Consider the following 6,805-nt stretch of genomic DNA (forward strand, 5'->3'; position numbering starts at 1 on the left):
AGCGCTTTTGACGAAGATTATTTATAACGGAGGATCCCCACATGTTTTTTTACTTAAGCCGATGCGCGCTCAGCCTCCTGAATATGTAGGAATCCATTGAGAGCCGGTCGTCAGGAGCAACAGGGCTGGCGAGGAGGAGGGAGAAGGGGGAAAAAAAAAGGAGGAGTCTAGAGTCCACCCATCCACTTCTCCTTTTCTGTCGTTTTCTCCCTCTGCCATCCTCCCCTCCCCTCCTCTCTCACATGGGCTTTGCCTTTGGCTGAACGCTGGGATTCTTTCACAGAGGCTACTGGTTGCCAAGACAGAGCGAGCCTCAGAAAAGCTGGGCGAATGTATGTGGGTCAATGCGAGTCAGAAGGGGGCTTTTCATTCTCCTTTACCCCCCCGACTCCCCTTCCCAAACCCGCCCTTTCTTTCTCTTTTTGTCCCTCTGTTCTTTTTTTTATTTATTTTTTTGTTCTTTTTGGCTCTGTTACCCGCTCCATTCACCCCACTGAGTGAAAAGATAACACTGATTTGTGTCTGTCCTGTTTATTATTCTCCGGGATTCGCCGCTCAAACAAGGCCCAATAAGATATGGAGCTGTGTCCTATTGACTTATTAACTTCTCCCTCTGTGCGCACACATCCCTTAACGTCTCTCTCTCTCTCTCTCTCTCTCTCTCTCTCTCTCTCTCTCTTTCTCTCTCTCTCTCTCTGCATTTGGCTTGTGCGACTGACTCACGGACAAACAAATCACTCTGCGAGAAGTGGACGGCGTGCACTAAAAAGGATCTGGAGCAGATGTTTCTTTGGCCTCAGTCTCACTTCCTTTCACCAGTTCTTCTTTCCCTTCCTCTTTTTGTCTGGATGCTGAGCCGTTTTTGCTGTTTCTGTGGAAGCCCGACACAACAGACGCAGAAAAGCTCTCCACTGTCTTGGACTTTACCTTGTTTGTTTGCCTCTGCCTGCCATATGTGCCGTTTGTCATTTCATGGGTGTTTCTCTTCTTCTTCTCCTTCTCCTTCTTCTCTCCATTAGTCAAGAGACAACCAGAACAGAAGCCACATGGCAGAAACATTTTCCAGCCCAGAAGGTTCACAAGTGTCGTCTTAGTCACACGTCTTTGTAGTGGCCTCCGCGGAGGTTTTTGTTGACGGAGCCCGTCAGAAGTTCGCCGACACTCTTACTCTGCACAAATGTCACATGACAAAAACCTAGCGCTGCCTCGAGAGCCGTTCTTCAGGCAGCAAGCAACTTCAACGGGTTTCAAAAACTCAGCACTATTGTTGATTTACTTAGAAACCACAGCAGCCAATTACAAGGTTGTGGCATACTTCGCTCTCTACATATTTGACCACATTTCTGAGTGGAATTGGCGGCGTTCATTTAAACGAGTCGGTTTCTGGGTTCAGACGCAGCCTTTTCAGCGCAACTAAAGGTCGAGGTCATGCCGAACGCTTAGTGCTAGCCCGATTGTTTCCACTTTAATGAACCGTTTTGATGTGTGTTTGGGATCTCGGAGTTGTTGGATCACCCAGCTGTGTCAGAATGTTTTCATGTGGCGTTTTGATGTGAGGTTGAAGACTAAACGTTCATTATTCCATCCACTCGGTGCCGTGCACCAGAACCGCAGGCCCTTAGCATGAAGCTGCCACCGCCGTGCCTAAAAGCAGCTACCATCACTGACTTTAACTTTTTTTCTTTTAAGGTTTTGTTGGCTCTAGTGGCCTTTATTTGAAAGTAGCTTGACAGGAAAGAGGGTCATGACAGAGGGAGAAGACATGAGGCAAATGTCGCCAGGCTGGGAATCGAGCCTGCGACCACCGCCATGAGGACTAAGGCCTCATGTCAGTAAGGGGTTGTGCTTTGCTCCTGCACCACCACAGCACCCCACTGACTTTAACTTCATGAAAACATCATCTACTTTGTTGAAACTTGGATGCAAGATCATAGAAATCACAAAAAAAAAAAAAAAAACTGGCTTGGAAAGGGTAAAAGTAGGAATGACCCCTAACTTCAACACACATAAATATACATCACATAAATTACTTTATTTATATATTGACTTTGTGTGTGTAGTAAATTCCTTAATCTGGGACCCGAGTGCAAATTTAGTACTAGTGGAGGGGTTATGTCTTGAGAATTTAGACATCCCAGGATTGAAAACCCCTCTCTTGCCCGTGATGAGCGTTATGTGAACTTCTGACTTCTGTGGTTTGCCAGGTATTTCCTTTAGAGACAGTGAAAGCAAGTTTGTGTGGTTGAGTTCGTCCTTCCCCAGGTGAAGAACGGGTTTGACAATGGGGTAAAAAAAAAAAAAGTTATCCCAGATATCCACTTCAGAGCGCTTGTATTATTTCATTAGATTGATATCAGGTTGTCTTACACCGCCCTCTTTCTCCCCCAGTCGCCCTTCTGTGGCTGAGTCTCTCATTTCAGCAAAGACAATGGCCTGTCTTTCCTGCAGTACTGAGTAAATGTCAGGTACTGTCTACCCTCCTCCTCATCTATTCACTGAAATACTCCAGGGGCTTAGGGGTAGATATCCATCTAGCTCGGTCTGTATACAATGTGTGCTACATGGTATAACTCAAGTCAAATCACGGGCTCGAGTTTCCCCCTCACATGTATGCGGTTTACAGAAACGCACAATACCTCAACAAAGGAGTTTAGGCATTTTCACCGAACAATGGGTATTTTTTTTTTTTAAACTTAGAAGTTACTTCTTTTTTACGAATGTTAATGTAATTTAATAGTAGGATAGTTTATTTGAATGGAAGAAATAAAATCATTGTTTTGTTTTTTTTTTGTTTTTTTTTCCAAAAAACAAACCCGAAGATGCCTCCCCTGATGCGGAAAGGGGAGGCACTGGTTCTCGACAAACTGATGGCATCTGTTAAGTTATATGATTAGGACATTAACTCCTTTCATAAAAGACACCTCTGGCAGTCTTCGGCTTCAGCTTTCATATTCCCCTTTCTCTGCTTTTGGACATCTGGCAGGCATACGCTTGAAGCTGCGCGGAGAAGGGAGGATGTGGGGGTAGGGATCGATTCCATAACTCCACGGACTGTTGACGGAGAATTTCAGGATTTTCACCAAGGGAGGGAGAAGGAGGCTGGAGGGAGCGGGTGGACATGGTTCCTTTCAGATGTAAGCGTGTGCATTTTTTATATTTTTTTTCCGGAGCGGTTGTGTTTGGCTCCAGCGAGTGTGTTTCTGCTGTAACACTATAAGGGGGGGAAAACAATTAAAACTCCAGTCACCTGATTTCCCGCCTCTCATCTCTGCGTTTTTTTGTTTTTTTTTTCTTTCTCTCTTCCTGCGTGCCTGGGGTTTCTACCAGATATTTCGAGAAGGCCCGTCCTGGTGGTGATGACAACAACATGTGTGCTGCTGAGCGGGTGTTTGCAGGCTTCAGAGAGAGACGTGAACAATAGGTCAAGTCGTGGGCTGTATGGCTTTGCTTGATAATTTCTGTAAGTTATGATTAGCCGTCAGACGTCAACCAGGGCCTGTTTTGCAATGTCTGCCTCGGTAAGAGGGTGATTTATGAAAGCGATTTGGGATTCCTGCATGATTTTAAATATGGCGGTGGGGGTCGNGGGGTAAATATCATTGAACTCAGCAGGAGGAAACTTGGACGAACGCATCACACGGTAAAGCCTGGAACAATGAAAGGAAGAATCGGAGGTGACATGGAAGGCAACCTCGAGCTCACAAAAACGCCAGTGCATTATCACAGCTCCGCATTATCTTAACCTCGCTCCCAGCATCCCTCTGTGGCCCTCGCAGGAAGCTCGGCCGCCTCCCGTCGAGCTCTCTTCATCTCCGCGTTTATTTTCTTTCCGCCGCGCGTGTCCAGCGGGAGCTTTGCAAATGACCTAGTTTTGGTCAGGACTCAATGGGGCGCCTTGTGCCAAGTCCTCCTCCTGCCAGACGGGGGTCCGGGGACAAGGCCCCACCAGATATGCTCAGTGAGAGCGGTATCCCTTGTTGTTCTAGGGGGAAGGGTTGATTTGGTGTTTATTTTTTCAGGTAATCAGTTAATCCTGTGGTTTGGTTTGGTTTAGTTTTGTGTGGTCACCTGACCACATAAAACCTGAAAAAAAAGGAAAAAAAAACAGCTGAAAATGCTTTACTTGCACCCTTTGGAATGTTTTTGTGTTTTGTCACATTAACTTTAATCTCTTTTATTGGCATTTTATGCAACGGGCCAGCTCAAAGTAGAGCAGCAGCTGTGAAGTGTTTCAAAAATAAATATCTGAACTGCGTTGCATGCATTTCATGTCTTTACTTTGGTTCCCCCTTAATACAATCCAACAACAGAACACAAGAACCTAAACATAAAGAGATGAATGTATACGGCAAACCCTTATAAGTAAAAATGCTAAACTGTATACGGCAAGACTTTTTGAATATAAATAAACCACAAATAAAGGATAAAAAAAATAAAACAATCCCCAGGATCGTGACAAAAACATTCGTACTCACCTAAATTGAGAACCGTGGCAGAAAGAGGTTTATTCAAAGAGCTGCCAAGATTCACACGCTAACTCTGGAGGAGCTGCAGAGATCCGCAACTCAGGTGGAAATACATGCTGACAGGAAAACCACATGTCCCACACTCCACTTTCTTGTCTTCATGGAATAGTGAGAAGAAGAAGACCTCCATGTGAAGTTCACCTTCATAGTTCACCACAAGCCTTGTTGGGGATACTACAAAGGAAGGACATGTTATATTCAGATGAGACCAAAACTGAACTTTTTGGTCCACATGTTTAACTTTATGTGTGGAGAAACATGCTGCAGATCCCGCTGACTTCGCCATTGTGAGACTTTTTGGTGGCAGGATCAAAAAAACTGCTAAAAGATGTAAAAGTTTTAAGCCTGGGGTGGAGAGTCGTATTTATTTAGGAGCATCCGCATAAAGGGGGCCTAGTACAAATGTATATTCTTGACTTTTTGAAATTTTATTTGAATTTTATTTTTTTAAATATACGTCCGTCTTCCTTCCTTCATGTACTACTTTGTGCTAATGTGTCACGTAAAATCCAAGATGCACTGAAGTTTGTGGTTCTAACAGAAGAAAATGTCAAAATGTGCAAGAAAGCACCATAAATAAGAAACTCTTTTGAAGAACTGGACCCGTTTGATTCAGCGTCCTTCTCGGTTTCTGGAAATGTGCAGCGAATCAAGCCAAAATCGCACAGCCACAAAACTTGATATTTATTGTGTAACCGAAGCCAAAAGATTCAATTGTGGTGATCGCAAACTCTAGAGGACTGCACCTATTAAATATTCAATAAAGTGAGGCATGAAACAACTCACATTTCTGGCTGTACGGTTCACAAGTGAGTATGATTTCCATCGGTCAGCGGAGTCCTGATTTGGAAACGCGAGGGTGACAAACAAATCAGCGCCTGTGTACGGCTCTGTTACAAGCAGCTGTGAGCCAGCTCTCCGGGGTTCTTTTTCTGGTGCTTGCTCTTTATTAGCTAAATTAGAAGTTTATGGCGAACAGAAACTGAGGGTGGGAAAACGGGATCTGGCCCCTATTTGGGTTGCTTGGTATTTTAATCTCGGCATTCTCATCTGTAATGTTCTGTTGACTGTTGTGGCCTTCAGTGCTGGAGGTGCATAGTTAGCTGCCTCATGGAAAATGTGCATCACTTCCCCAACCTCGGCTCGAGCCAGGCGCGCAACAAACATGTCGGCGTACAACAAACATGTCGGCGTACGTGGACGCAAATCGGGGGACGCGCGCGCGCGCAGACGAGTTGGTGTGAGCGAAGCCAGCTCGTTCAGACAAAGTAACTTTGTCTGAAGATGGCATACAATTTTTCTAAAGTCTGACCCATTACTTCCTGTACAAGCGAGGGCAGCGCCAAACAGAGGGGCGGGGGTGGGGGAACGTTTCGCTTAATGAGCAACTCTTTCACTGAACCAGACAGTTTATAGGGTGGCTGCCAGCCTCATTAAGGGGAGCTCTTAATTGCTCTTTTCTAGCCAAAAACCCAAAAGCTGAAACATCTGCTAGCCAACGAGCCTTCTTCCTCCTCTACAGTCCACGCTTCCTCCGTCCATGTTGTGCGTTTGTTGTTGTTGTTGTTGTTCGAATCCGACGCCTCGATCAACAACTACGTCCTGGACGCACCGACGAAGCAGCACGACAAAACGCATGTTGAGTGTTTTGTTGTGTATTTTACTGTTTTATACAGTGTTCTACATTTTATCATGTGGACCACAAGCTTTGATGTATGTCTTTATGTGTCACACCCAGGCTTACTTACGTGGCACATAAGTAAGAAATGGGGGAAAAAAAACAGTAATGCATTTTTTTTTTTTTTATAAATTTTGTATACATCCTTTCCCTTTGGTAAAATAGAATCCAGTGCGACCAATTGTCCTCAAAAATTACCTTAATAGTGAGCAAAGTCTACTTGTGCATAATTTACTGATGTGAACAAACCATTCCCGTGTTGAAACATGGTGGCAGTATGGTGTAAAGATGCTCTTCTTCAGCAGGGACGGGGGAAGCTGGTCATAGCTGATGGGACGATTGATGGAAATATGGGGCAATCTTTGAGAAAAAGCCGCAAAATTCTTGAACAGAGGTGCCCAAGATACAAGGAAATAGTTCATGTTAAAGTATTTAGACCTAAATATAATTGAAAATCTGCTACAATTTAAGCAATGCTGTGAAAAAGTACAAAAATATCAGCCTCTGGATGCAGAAAGCCGATAGAAACATACCCACAGAGCATGTAGAGTGGAAGCAAAAGGAGGCTCTATAGAGGGTTGCCGAAAACATTCGATTTTTA

General features: G+C 44.5%; 1 long non-coding RNA gene across 1 annotated transcript; it reads left to right on the forward strand.

The window, feature by feature from the left end:
- Positions 1 to 700: 700 nt before the first annotated feature.
- On the forward strand, positions 701 to 3,550 carry LOC108165822 (uncharacterized). Its single transcript, XR_001776140.1, has 3 exons — positions 701 to 2,465; positions 2,984 to 3,134; positions 3,328 to 3,550. It is a non-coding gene; the product is annotated as an uncharacterized LOC108165822 (long non-coding RNA).
- The last annotated feature ends 3,255 nt before the right edge of the window (positions 3,551 to 6,805 follow it).

The sequence above is a fragment of the Poecilia reticulata genome, linkage group LG22 (genome assembly GCF_000633615.1).
Source record: "Poecilia reticulata strain Guanapo linkage group LG22, Guppy_female_1.0+MT, whole genome shotgun sequence".
NCBI lineage: Eukaryota > Metazoa > Chordata > Actinopteri > Cyprinodontiformes > Poeciliidae > Poecilia > Poecilia reticulata.